The sequence below is a fragment of the Belonocnema kinseyi genome, chromosome 4 (genome assembly GCF_010883055.1).
Source record: "Belonocnema kinseyi isolate 2016_QV_RU_SX_M_011 chromosome 4, B_treatae_v1, whole genome shotgun sequence".
Taxonomy (NCBI): Eukaryota; Metazoa; Arthropoda; class Insecta; order Hymenoptera; family Cynipidae; genus Belonocnema; species Belonocnema kinseyi.
The window spans coordinates 125,322,417-125,336,769 of NC_046660.1; positions in this window are offsets into that span (position 1 = coordinate 125,322,417).

The window sequence follows — 14,353 nt, forward strand, 5'->3', positions numbered from 1 at the left end:
TGCACGATATTGCCCACACGTTCCAATGATATGCCTACAGCATTAGCTATCTCTCTCAATTTCACTTTGGGATCATTCAACATCATATCATGGATTTTTTCGTTATTTTCTGGTGTAGTGGCCTCTTTTGGGCGCCCAGATCGTTCAGCATCAACTGTGCTCGTACGGCCACAACGAAGCTTGCTAAACCACTTATAAATCGTTCCAATCGACGGTGCAGAGTCCGGGTAATACTTATCCAGCTTGGCCTTGGTCTCGGGTATCGTTTTCTTGCGAAGATAGTAGTGTTTGATCAAAACTCGAAAGTCAGATTTTTCCATATTAAAAAAAACTCGGAGGTTAGTCGCTTCTCAATGCTGCAAGTTGTAATCAATTTGGAGTTCTAAATCGTTTTTGCATTGTTCAAGGTGGTTTTCCAACTTTTTAAACGTGTTTTATTAATTTTTATACTTTTTTCATACATATATATTGTACGCTGCATACGCTTAAGTGGAAGGGTAGTTTTTCGGGATAACTCAATAGAGGGGAAAATTTTCAAGTGTTATAAAATTAATTTGTTGTTCTAATTCATGTTCACATTGTTCAAAGTAGTTTTCCATCTTTTAAACCGTTTCTGATCACGAGGGGTAGGTAGGTTGTCGGGAAGGTATTATATATTATCAGTGAGCAAAAAAAGATAAAAAAATATCAACTAACAGTTCCTTCTAGGTTGGACTATTTTTAATGCCTTTTTCATACATATATATTTTCCGCTGCATAGATTCATGTGAAAGGGTAGTCTTGGGGAAATTATAAAGAGAGCGAAATTTTCAAGTGTCATGTGATTAATTTGAAGCCCTAAAACATTTTTACATTGTTCAAGGTATTTTTCCCACTTTGAAAACGTTTTTTATCACAGGGGGTAGTTGTGTAAGTTGATGGCCTTCTAGCGCCGCCATCCTTTTCTCCGAAGTTTAAAGAGCAAAAAAAGATTTTTTAGCATAAAATTAGCAAAAAAATCAAAAAGGTATGGCGTATTCCATTTTATAATTTGCCTTGGTGGCGGTGCTGAGTGGACGGACATTTATTTTTGTTATCTCCTTGCACATTTTAAATCAACGCCCGTCGCTCTAAAAATGATGCTATGTCATTAAGAGAAGGAAGGAAGTTTTGTAAATTCTTTGGAAATACTCGAAATTTCAAAAAGAGCTTTGATGAGACTCTCTAAAATATATTTTCTATTGTCATATCGCGCCTTTAATAGATCCCATACGACCTGATAATTACTGCCGGTTGTCTCGAGTGAAGCTACAACTTCGGCCGCCTCGTCTTTGACTCATGCTTTCAAATAATGAGACTTTTTAATTTCAGGAAAGTTTTGATTATCATGACACATTGATTTGAAAGAATCATGAAAAGACAGCCACGCGTCAAAGCTACCATGAAAGGTAGGTGTCTGAAGCTTTGGAAGCTCGAACCGTGCGCGAAATCTAAGTTGATCATGATCTAAACGCGCTTTATTTTAACTTTCATAATTATTTAAGCGATTTTCTTGAAAATCTTCTTCCTCGTTTAAAGCATGAGTGGGTGAATTGATGCTGGAAACTAACCTTTGACTAAAAGTTGATTTTTCCGTTTGTATAGGAGAATTTGAATGAGATACAGGAGTCAATAAAGGAGGTGCGTTATTTTCGATCGTTAAATTTTGAACATTTAAATCAGCTATCGAAGACACGGGTTGTTTGGAATTAAAAAAAGGATTTTTAATATATTTTCTGAAAAGACGACATATTCTGTGATAATGGTTTTCGAAATCAGTCCGCTCAGACTGCACTTCCGCGCCTCCTTCATCTTCTAAATTTGAACCTAACGCGGTTTGAATCGTGTCGAACTTATCCCAAAGTTTGACATGTTTTTCTAAACGGTCACCAAGGTTAAGAACCTCGAAGTCTGTATTGCAATCTATTGACGCGATCAATTTTACCGAGGAAGTTAATTGGCGTTTGGTATCGCCACGAGCTTTTCGCAATTTTCCTACCTCCGATTTTTCTACGAAATCGTCAAACCTTTCTGTATTCTCCAAACCCTTTTTGAAACCAGTTAATGACAAAACGAACAAATAACACATCTATCCCGTAGAAATAAAATACTGAAGGAAAGGAATAGAGATAAAATAGGAAAAATGGGTTGTTCTATTGACATACTTTGTTTTTAAGATTCAAAGGTGAAATGATGGCGATCCTTCACTCTGCAAATAACTGCTGGGCTGATGGTGGCGGTGCGTTGAGAAGCTGATCCTCCTCCCAAGTCCCTCTGTTCCTCTCAAACTGATTAGATAAATTGAAAGAATAATCCGATGAAGGATATAAAAATCCGTTGGATGGATATAAAAATCCGTTGATAGGATGTAAAAACCCGTTGCCTGGATATAAAAATCCGTTGCATCTTTGACTTCTATTTGGTTGAACATGAAAGTTCAACGCACAATATTAAGAGTGTAGATTTCTCTGTCCTGCCGCTGGGTTGCTTCTAATCACTTCTCACTTAAAGTTTTGTTTAAAGTCACATAGTTTTTTCACTCACTAGTATTTAAACTCACTGAGCTGTAAAGTCACTCAATAGTTTTTGAAGTCACTTATTTGAATGTTACTGGGTTTTAAAATCACTCACTAGCCTTTAGAGTAACTAGGTTGAATGTCACTGAGTTTTAAAATCTCTCAAGTGTGAGCACGAGATCATAAAAGCACTTTTTACTGAGGTAAAATTTATCCGGTTTCTCGAAGGACCATGCGTGGGGTGATTTTTTTAACAAGTAAGTGTTTACTATATAGAAAATCGTTTATTAGGAAAAGGTATTGGACAATAATCAAACCGATAAATCTACTGTGATAAGTGTAGTTGCGCGAGAGTAATAAGATAAGTTCTTAGCTATACGAAGGTACAAGAATGATTGAATTCGCTGACTGGAATATCGAGTCTCGAAGGAAAGGAAAAGTAGGAAATTTTGGTAAATAAGTGGGAGCGTATTTGAAGATTATTGGTGGAAATTCAGAGGGTGGAGGCAACAGATTCTTCTCTAAATGTTGGAAGGAAGGGATGGTAGGATAAATGGAGAAAAAGGGCCGGAAGATACAAGATGGGACTGCGAGAAGCCGATAAGGTAATAATAATTAGGACCTAATCTAGGACCTTAGGCTGTACCGAGGTCGACCGTTTCCTTAAGTACCTAGAAGAACGTGCTCGGCGTCAAATTAAATGCGAAGGATGACAAATATTTCGAAAGCAGTATTAATAAGAAATGGTAAAATTTAAAAAAATATATCAAATAAAATTGTTACGACGTAACAGAGCTCTAATGTTATGTTGTCGACTAATGTAGTGACATAATTTTTTTTGTTGATAGAATGATTATTTTTAATCTAAATATTTAAACTTTTTTTTTACAGAAAGAGACTAAACATTTTAGTTGACAATTATAATTTTGTCTGTTATTCTTGTGTTAAAATTTAATTTTTTCTACTGAAACCTTGAGTATAAAATGCAATTTTCAGTGAAAAAGTGTTTTTTTTTTAGTTGAAGGTTCGTCTTTTTGGTAGAAACTTTTCCTTCTTGTTTGAAAACTGATATTTTTTGTTAAAAATTGTTATGTTTTTGTTAAACCATTTTTCTGCTGAAAATTAAACTATTCCATTCCTGGTTGACAAATATTTTTTAGTTGACAAATTCAACTATCTGGTTAACATTTTTTGGTAAATTCGGATTTATTTTATTTTTTATTGGAAATTTTAAGATGAAATTTATGGTTCAAAACTCACCTATTTCATGGATAATTCGTTTTTGTTTGTCGCAAATTAATTTTGTTAAAATTCCTTCTTTTTTCAGAAAACTATTTGTTTGAGACTTACTTTCCTTGTTTAAAAATTCACTCTTTTTAGTTGAAATCGAATTTTATTTTAGTTGAAAGTTTGGCTTTTTGGTTAACAATTATTTGTTTGAAAATTCTTCTTTCAGTTTGAAAATTAATTTTTTTTGTCTTTTTATTATTTTTTTAACTGAACATCTAACAATTCCATTTTTTTTGTTAAAATTTTTTTAAAATTTAAATTAAAGTATGTATATAGTTAAAAATTCATCTCATTGGTAGACTATTATTCTTGTTGTTCACATATTCTACACTTTCTGTTCTCTTCTTTTACCGAGTACATTTCCTCCCTTACCTCGTTTTCCAATGTAAATCTTGCTATTCTGGTCCACCTTCTCTCTCCTTATCCCTTTTCCAAATACTGTGGTACTTCTTCCTTTTTTATCATCTTATACCATTTATTGTATTTTGAATGTTCTATCATCTCCCATCTTTCTATTAATTGTCTTTCCCTCTTCCCTTTTTCCAATTCTTCATAGTGTACTCCAGTGCCGTCTTCTATTTCTCTATTATTAAAGAACTTCCTCCTTTCTTCTTCCCATCTCGATAATTCGATCGCCCTCCCTCTCCTCTCTTCTACCTCCATCAAACACATTCTTGCTAACTCCCGTCCCTTTCCCTCCCTCAGCTTCGTCTCAAATTTCCTTGCCCTATTTCCCGCTCTAATACATAACTTATCCCTTTGCGCTTCTTTTCTCACCATATATCCTGGCGTCATCCAGTCTGCCCCTAAGGTCCACCTTATATACCTTTCTTGTAAACTCCTAATATCTTTCCTTTCTTTCCATCCCTATATCTATGCTCCATAACCTAATACCGGCCATACCAGCGTATAAAATAACTACATGCTCCTCCAATGTTTTTTAACCTTCCCTTTCCTATTTCCCATATCTGTTTCATTACCCCTGCTGCTTTTTTATCCTTTTTCTTACATGAGCTGTATGATCTCCATTCGATTGCAGAATATATACCACATATTTATACTCTTTTACTACTTCTAACTTTATTCCCTCTCATATCCCTGCCCATTCTTTCTTCCTTCCCCCTTCTTTTCCTCCTTTCTACCCATGTCAAATCATCCTCTATTCAGCTCCTCCTCTAATCTTATACGCCTTATCACTATGTTTAATTTTCCTACTTTCCTCTCTTTCCTTTATTTTCGTTGTTCTATTTTTCTTAGTCTTTCCAACTTATTATTCCCACTCGCGCCCCCGCCACAATCCCGGTTCGAGCTTTCAAGTTTCTTTATCCTACTTTGCATCGCCTCTACCTTTTTATTATTATCTTCTTCCGGCTTCTCTAGTCTTTGTTCCAAAGACTGCATCCGGTTTTCTAACTTTGCCCTGATTTATTATCATTTTTTTTATTTCTTTCTTAAGTTCAGACATTTCTCGCCTAATTTCCTTCTATAATTCCTCTTCCCTTTACTCCTTCCTTTCTTCGTAAATCCCCATTACCTCTACCATCATTACACGAATTTCCTGTAGTCTTTCCTCTTTCAGCGGAACTTCGCTTTCATCTCTGCTCCCATCAGCCCCCTTATTATTATCACGCTTCCCTACCAAACTATGTTTTTCGGGTGGCGATCTAAACATTTTTTTATATTTCACGCTCGAACCGATATCTTGCTTCTCTGCACTGCTTTCCCTCTCTCCACTCTTCCTTTTGATGAAACCCTCCATTGATCCAACGCTTTTTGCTCCTAAGCTCTCCTTTTCTATAGTTTTCTTATATTTCCCTTTTGCCTTCCTTTCCTTGATCTTCTCTTTCAGAGTACTGAACACTTCCTGCCCTAAATCTGTTTCTTCCGCGGAGATACTCGCTCCGCTAGCCATGAATCAAATTCAAACTCTCCCACATGCTTCCCTGCCTCTATCAACCGTCGTGGTCTGATACCTGTTTCGCCTTTCTTTGTCGCTACCGAACCCTGCTACTACTAACCCAATGAACACCGTCCTCCCACCCTGCGCAAATCTACAAACAACCCAGTCTCAACTTCCACACAAATCTGTCTCAATCCTCCAAAATGTCTACCTCCCCTTTTCAATTTCACAATCCCTCAATTAATCTCGCACATCCATTTTCCGTTAAAAATTTATCATTTTAGTAGAAAATTCAATTAGAAGGTTGAAAGTTTATGTATTTTGTTGGAAATTAAACTATTGTGCTTAGCAAATATTTGTTGATGTAAATTTATTTTTTAAACTGATAATGTAACCATTATTTTTTGAAAATTTATCTATTTTGTTGAAAATTCGTTTTTTTTGTTGTTTTAAAATTGATTTTTAAAGTTTGGAATTTCTGTTCAAGGTAGAAAGTTATTGGTTTAAAAGTTAAATTATTTTTTTTCAAATTCAATTTTTTGCTTGAAAAGTAAAATATTTTGTTGAAACTTTGTTTTTTGTTGTGGGTAATAATGATTTTTTACTCAAAATGTAACTATGTGGTTGAAAATTCATATATTTTGTTAAAAACTCGTCTTTTTTAAGAATATTAGTCTTTTTGTCCGTTAATTCATTTCTTTGTTTAATAATTGCACTATTTTGTTGTAAATTCGTTTTTTTTTTAATTCAAAACTAATTTTTTAAATGTCAAATTTGCACATGTTAGGCCCTGAAATCTTGTCTCCTATATACATATTTACATACAGTAAATTATATTTTCCTCTGCGCAACAAATCTAATGATTCAATGGTAACTCAGGATTTTAAAACTAGAATAAATTTAAGGAGCAGCTGATTAGATCGTCATTCATGAAGTCTAGCGAGCTCGGATTCGTATTCGCGCATTTTCGGCTTTACACGAGGCTGGTCTTCGCAGCAGCAAAGTGGGGGAACCTTCTCCCTTCATTCTTGTGTCGTTTTACCTCTCGCCAATTCTTATGTCGTTTTTGCTCTCGCGTGTTTTTACTTCTCTTTTCCGCAGGTTTTTTTTTAGTTCGCTTTTGCCCTGCACGTGTCAATTCTCTCTCGTTTTTCAATTCTTCTTTATCCAATATTCATTTCTTCCCCTGCTATCCCACTTGCATGAGAAACAAGGCTACTTAGTGAAACTACATTGCTGAGCCAGAAGCAGTCTCATAACTATTAGGTCACAACAAATCGACCATTGATGTCTAGTTTTTTCTAAAATTGGTACCCGCTATTTAGAATTTATTGTTGAATGTTAAATTGTATTTTCTGAATTAACCATAATTCCGAATGATTTTGAGGATTAGTTAATTCTGCTAAAATCTTTATGTCATTGTTTGAATAATTAATTATTTTTACTTTCAAATTACCTGTAAATTGAGTCTGGGCGGTTTACATCATTTTTGGCATACTAATAAAAAAATTTAAAAAGCCATATTCATATTTAAATTAAAGAAGTATATTTATTATTGTATTCTTCATATTTGCTCTATGTTTATCATGACTCAATTTAAAGGCATTTCGAAAGTAAACAATAACACAGCCACAAAAAAAAAGTGTGCGGATCTGGTAACAAGACACTCTGAATTCAAATTCGCTGTCAAAAATCACCCTTCACGTCATGGTTGAGCCATAACCTCAAAAAATGACGAAACATCATGCACTGAGGCAAATACATTTCAAAATAATGCCAGTGATGCAAATTTTCACTTCAAAAACATGTCGACAACTGTGAAGGATCAACCCTTGCCTGACCTCACCTAACCTGAATTAACAGAAATTTATTGAACTACACGTGAAGCTCTGGAAGCATATTTTCCCAGTAGCAAATGTGTGCTACATCGAATGGGTCAACTCGAGCCTAACTTAAAAATAAATCTAACTTAGCCTAACCTAACCTAACATAACCTCACAAAACACAATTAAACCGATTGTGTTGTCCCGTTGTGTTTGCGGTACCGTTTCATGCAGCTTCGGCTTAACCTACATAGAGGTTTAACCTATCCTAACAACGTGAACACTTAAGTTAAGTTGTGTTGCGTTAAGCAAAATTTCGTTAGGTTCTGTTAAGTTAGATTCATTTGTAGGTTAAGATCGAGTTAACCTATTAAATGTAGCACACATTTAAGACAGAAAACTGTACGCTTACATAGCTACACGTGTGGTTGAATTTCATTCGGCTAGGTTTGGTCAGGTCAGGGTTCGTTAGGTTAGGATAGGTTAAACCTCTATGTAGATTAAGCCGAAGCTGAATGAAACGGTACCGCAAACACAACAGGACAACACAATAAGTTTAATTGTGTAACGTTAGGTTAGGTTAGGTCAGGTTTTTTTAGGTTAGGATAGGTTTGACCTCTTTGCAGGTTAAGCCCAAGCTGATTCAAACGGTACCGCAAACACAAAGGGACAACACAATCAGTTTAATTGTGTTTCGTGAGGTTACGTTAGGTTAGGCTAGGTTAGATTTATTTCTACGTTAGGCTCGAGAGGACCCATTCGATGTAGCACACATTTGCTACTGAGAAAATATTCTTCCAGAGCTTTACGTCTAGTTCAATAAAATTCTGTTAATTCAAGTTAGGTGAGGTCAGGTTCTGTTGGGTAAAGTTATGTCAAATAAGTTGATATCAGGCAAGGGTTGATCCTTCACTTGGGATTTAGACTGGTTTGTTGAAACTGCGTCTCTCTTTATCCACATCAACTTTTATAAATACAAATTTTTTATCTTTTTGATTGAAATATTAACTGCAATTTTCGTCGAAAATAAATCTTTTTGGACAATCATTAATTTTTTTAACTTCTCTATTTGTTTATACTCTCTCCCTTTTAAAGGTTTGAGAGTCTTTACATAACCGTGACAAGTATTCTTACAAACAAGCCTTATCCTGTCTTACGAACTATTCGCTTCATACCGTCGTAAATTATTATTGTTATTTCTAAACGCTTGCGACTTTCCCTGGGCTTCGATTTCCTCTTACCATTATCGATTTTAAATGTTGACTCTAGTCCAAAACTCTACTTCGTAACTCTCCTTCTTTCGGAGAAATTTTTGGATTTTTTTCTATCCTGTGCAACCAGCTCTCTTTCTCTCTCACACATAGATCTTCTAGCTTTTTCATCCATGGCTGCCCTGACCATTTTCATTCAGAATCCATTTAACTCTCTCTTCTGTACTCTCTTCTCCCCATTCGTGCCCTGCACAACCTCTAACATATGCAACAATGTTTCCTACTCATACCTATATATTCCACAAACACTCTGTTTATAATTCATCCAATACAAACATGCTGGTACGTCCTCTTCCATTCTGAATCTCACTCCTCTCTTCCATTTGCTCTCCTTTATCATCTTTTTCACGTATTCTGGTTCCCCCTGTCTCCTAACCATTCTATACCACCTGTTTTACCTTGATTTTGCAGTTTCCCCCCACCTTTCCTCACCTTACCTTGCCTTCATATCTTTCTCTACTTCCATCCACTCTCTACCCCTCTCTTGTATACCACATTCTCGCCTCGTTATATATCTTTCCACCCATTTTCAACGTACCTCGTTACCCCTTCTCTCTTTATCCATAACGTCGCGGGTTCACTCGCGGATACACTTGTCTCACTGACATTTTTTCTCGTCCTATATCTTCCCCAGAATATAACCTGGGTTGCTCCAACTCTCATCTTCCAGGCATTCTCGAACCTTATTTTTCCTAAACCCCAGACTTGTCCCATTACTTTACTCGCACATTACAATCCTTTTCTCACCTGCAGCTAGCTTCCTCCTCTCGGTTTGAACAAAAATCCTAGGTAGCAAAACTGATCCACCAACTCCACCACCACACAATTCATCTTTCATTTGAACTCTAAGCTACTCCTTCTATTTCTGAAAAATATTATCTTGGTCTTATTGACATTTATTATTAAACCCTTTTCTCTCACATATTCTTCGAACACTCTCATCAGCAGATTCATACCTTTTTCATCATCCGCTAATAGCACTACGTCATCTGCATATGCTAGTGAATGCACTTTGCCCGTTTCTAATGTCGTCCCCCCTTTCTCTTTCCTCTCTAGCTTCTCCTCTAAATGTGCCAGGAGAATACTAAATTAAAGGATACCCTTGCCTGAGCCCCCTTCCTCTCCAGAATCCCTCACCTTTCTTATTTCCTATCTTCAGCCTTCTCTTAGTATCCACAAATAATTCTTTCATCCTCTGCATTAAACTTTTGTCTATTCCTCTCTCTTTCATGGCTGCCCATAACACCATTCTGTTACCTGAGTCAAATGCTGCCTTGAAGTCTATACGTAGCCTGCACGTAGAAGTTATCTATGGTTTACATCCCCTTTCTAAAACCCGTTTTGTTGTGTGCTATACTTCCCTTTTCTTCCTGTCTTTCCTACCTCCTTCTAAGCACTTCCCCATAAATTTTATATCACACCGACATGCGTGTGATATCTCTATAATCCTCCACCCTTTTGCTTTCTCCTTTCTTAATCAATGGTACTACTAGCCCTGTTTTCCACACCTCCGGCCACCCTTCCCCTTTCCGTACCTTGTTGCAAATACTCCACATCTCTTTCCTCATCGCTCATCCTCCATATTTCAGTGCTTCATTTTCCAAGCCATCGTCCCCTGTTGATTTGTTTCTTTTCAATCTTTCAATAGCCTCTTGAAGTGCTTCGTCCATTGTTTTATTCCTGTTTCTCCATCTACACCTTTCCTTTCTCCTCTTGCCCTGTTTATCACTTTCCATTCCCTCTCTTCTTTTACCGCTTTCTCTACCTCTTTCACATACTTTTTTCTCCTTACGTCTTTTCTCCTTCATCATTTTTTCGTCCTGTCTTCTATTTTTCTCTAAATTCTCTCAACTTTTCCTCCCATCAAATGCCCATTTTCTATTCATTATATTTTCCTTCCCTCTTTCCCCTGCTCCGCTTTGAATCACCACATCTCATGGTCGTGATTACCAGAAAGTGTTCTGAGCCTATCACGTTCCTCACTTCCATTTTAACCATCAGCCTCCTTATTTTTTGTTCTGTCAGAATTTAATCTTCCACGGTGTTCGTTATACCTGCGTACATATATTCACCTCTTCATATTCCCTTGTATTGCCGTTACAAATAAACTATCCCACCTTTCCCAATGAGTCCAGTAGCCTGCTACCCTCCTAATCAGTTTCCTTTTGTTTCGATCTTCTCATAAACACCTCCTTTTTCTCGATCCCATACTTCTCCCTCTTGTTCCCCGGTCCATGAATTCAAATCCCCTGCTATTAGGACCAGCCTCTCCTCTTTCTCCTCTGTCAATTTGCTTATGGTTGTCCATCCTAACTCTTCTACTCTTCTTCTGTACACGCATACTACATACTACAGGCGTCTTCGTGACGCCTGCGTTCCCATTTTCGTTCTCTTTGTCCCCATTCATTCACTACCCGTTTCCTACCCTCCATCAGTTTTTCTCCTTAATCGTCCTGCTTACTCCCCAAATCCACTAAAAACATACATTCATTACCCTGTTTCTTCCCTCCTAGTCTTCTTATCCCTTCCACTCCGATTTGCGCGTCGACGTCTCTCATCACCTTCCCAATCTCTTTCTTTGCCCTTTCACTGCCCACGTTCAAACCCTTCACTTTTATGTTCTTTTTCCTATTCGCTCCCTCTTCTCCTTTCATTCTTCTTTCCACCTTAATCAGTCTCAAACGCCACCTTTCACCCTGCTCCTGATTATCCTTTTACATGCTCACTTCTTCCATACTTCGTTTCTCTACAACCTTAGATTCATTCCTTAGTTCTAATTTGCTCACTCTCTCTTCTAGCAGTTAGATGTCCCTTTCCCTAGCCTCATCATTTTCTCTCTGTCTATTTTCTATACTTTGCAATTCATTCTATACGTTTTCTTTTTCACCTTTTCTTAATAGGTCCCGTTCTTCCCACTTTTGTCTCACTATTCTTACCACGTCTTTTACCTACTCCCCTTGTTTCTTCATATTATACAGTCTTCTGCAAGTCTTGTCCATTCTCCGGCCAGTCTCCTCACTAAATCGTTGTATGAGGGCTTCTAATTTTCTAAATATATCCCCTTCCTCCTCGCCTCTCTCCGGCGTTCTTTTTTTAGTCAGAACTTTTTTTGATATCATGCCCCACTTCGCAGCTTCGCTCCCTACACTCTGTTCCTTTTACCACCCCAACCCCCGTTTTCTTCCCTTCAGTATTCATAATCCCGCTGCTAATCGCGCTTACCGACTGTTGCCACCTTTATAACATTTCCATCCACCCCGAGATCCTCGATTTTGAGTTAAGCTTCTTCAAATTCGTCGGCCTCCCGTGCCTATGCCCATTCCTTGTTATGATTTTGTTGCTGCCACGGGATGCAAAAGCGTACCGAATGTCTCATCTGCACTTCCCTCATTGATTGCCTCGTCCACGCCGCTACATTCTATTTCTTTGCTATCAATATCACTATTCGTTTCACTTTTCTCACTTAACTCCCTCTGCCTTCTTCCGAAATCACACTGTGGACTCCGCATAACCGGCATGCAACCCTAATCTGTCAACCGACCCTTATTCTCAACTCCGTCTACACTGTAACTTTCATTCCCCTGAATTTTAAAAACTTGTTGCAAAATTTACCCTCCTACACTGATTTCTTTTGGTGATATGTGGCTATTTACTACTTCTCCCTTCTTACGCCTCGAATTCCTACTTACTAGCAAAAAAGCAGTTACCCACCTAGGCGGACCTAACCTCAAAATAATTTTTCGTAAATTTCTGTATTTTCTCGTTTCAATTTTCACTTTCTGTTACTTTTTTCATTCGCACGTGCACTTTCACCCAAGCATTCTTACTCACCACACCCTTACTATACTCACTCCACTTCTCACGTCTTCTCAGCCAAAAAATAATCGCACTAGAAACTAATTCAGTTTCGACAGATAACACAGCCACACAAAAAAAAGTGTGCGGATCTGGTAACAAGAAACACGTATTCCTATGGATTTTGGGGCGCTGAATTCAAATTCGGTATCAAAAATCACCCATCACGTCATCGTTGAGCCATAACCTCAAAAAATGACGAAAAATCGTGCACAGAGGCAAATAAATTTCAAAATAATTCCAGTGATGCAAATTTTCACTTCAAAAACATGTCGACAACTGTGAATGATCAACCCTTGCCTGATATCAACTTATTTAACATAACTTTACCCAACAGAACCGGACCTCACCTAACATGAATTAACAGAAATTTATTGAACTAGACGTAAAGCTCTGGAAGCATATTTTCTCAGTAGCAAATGTGTACTACATCGAATGGGTCAACTCAAGCCTAACATAGAAATAAATCTAACCTAGCCTAACCTAACCTAACCTCACAAAACACAATTAAACTGATTGTATTGTCCCGTTGTGTTTGCGGTACCGTTTGAATCAGCTTTGGCTTAACCTGCAAAGAGGTCAAACCTATCCTAACCTAACAAAACCTGACCTAACTTAACCGATTACGCTGGCAACCCTGTTCTTGCGTACTTTCATATTTTGACATTAATAGCAGTAAATGTCTGGAGTTTCGTAACCGCTTGTTGCTAGCATTATTCGCCTGTATCTGTAACCAGGGCACCTCCACGTGGTGACCGTGGGCAACGGATCAACATTGGCTGAGTCCCTGGGTAAATGGCGTTCATGCCGTCATGGCAAACACAGGTAAAAAGTGTATTACGATGCAGGGAAAACCCCCAGTATCGGCATCTGGTCAGGGTGGGAAAGCGGGCTCTCCGACGTCGTCATCATGCAACCGTAGCTCTTCATCAATGGATCACTTGGTTGTTGTAGAGTCTCATGCTATAAGGAAAAAAACCGCCAGCATTTCTCAATCGCGTGACTGCAAGAATAGCTCAGATTCATTCTGTTACATTTACATTAAATTTGAAGTGAGCAGTTTGTGAAAATCAATCGACGAGGAAGCGAAAAGTCTTTACGAAAAGTGTGTTGACTGTAAATTGCTGCACCAAGAAAGAAAATGGGTTCCTCACGTCATTTGCAATTCCTGCAGACTTATGTTGTATCGTCTCAAAAATTCAAATAACGAAAAGTACCGCAAGTACTCTACACGAACCACATGGAAAAAACCCGTCATTGCGAAGGACTGCTACTTTTGCATGAATTCCGTCAAAGGGTTCAACGCCAAAAATAAAAATAACATGTACATTAATGTATGCACAGTCACAAGAGCGATTGAAATCAATAAAAATGCAAGCCAGACTGATTTAAGCGCTTTAGAAGATGATAGAATGGAAGTTGAAAGTCAACGTCATGGAGACGGTAGTGAAACCAGTGATCGAACAGGTAATAGTTCTGATGACTCCGATGAAAATGCCCAAAAAGATGATGAATATGGCGTGCATAAAATGAAATTGAAGGTTTCAATATTAGTGTCGCAACTAGAACTGAATGATCTTATTAGAGATCTCGGATTACCGAAAGACGGCGCTGAATTTGCCGCTTCATTTCTAAAAAGAAGAGATCTTCTAGAGCCTAGGACAAAAGTTTCATTCTATC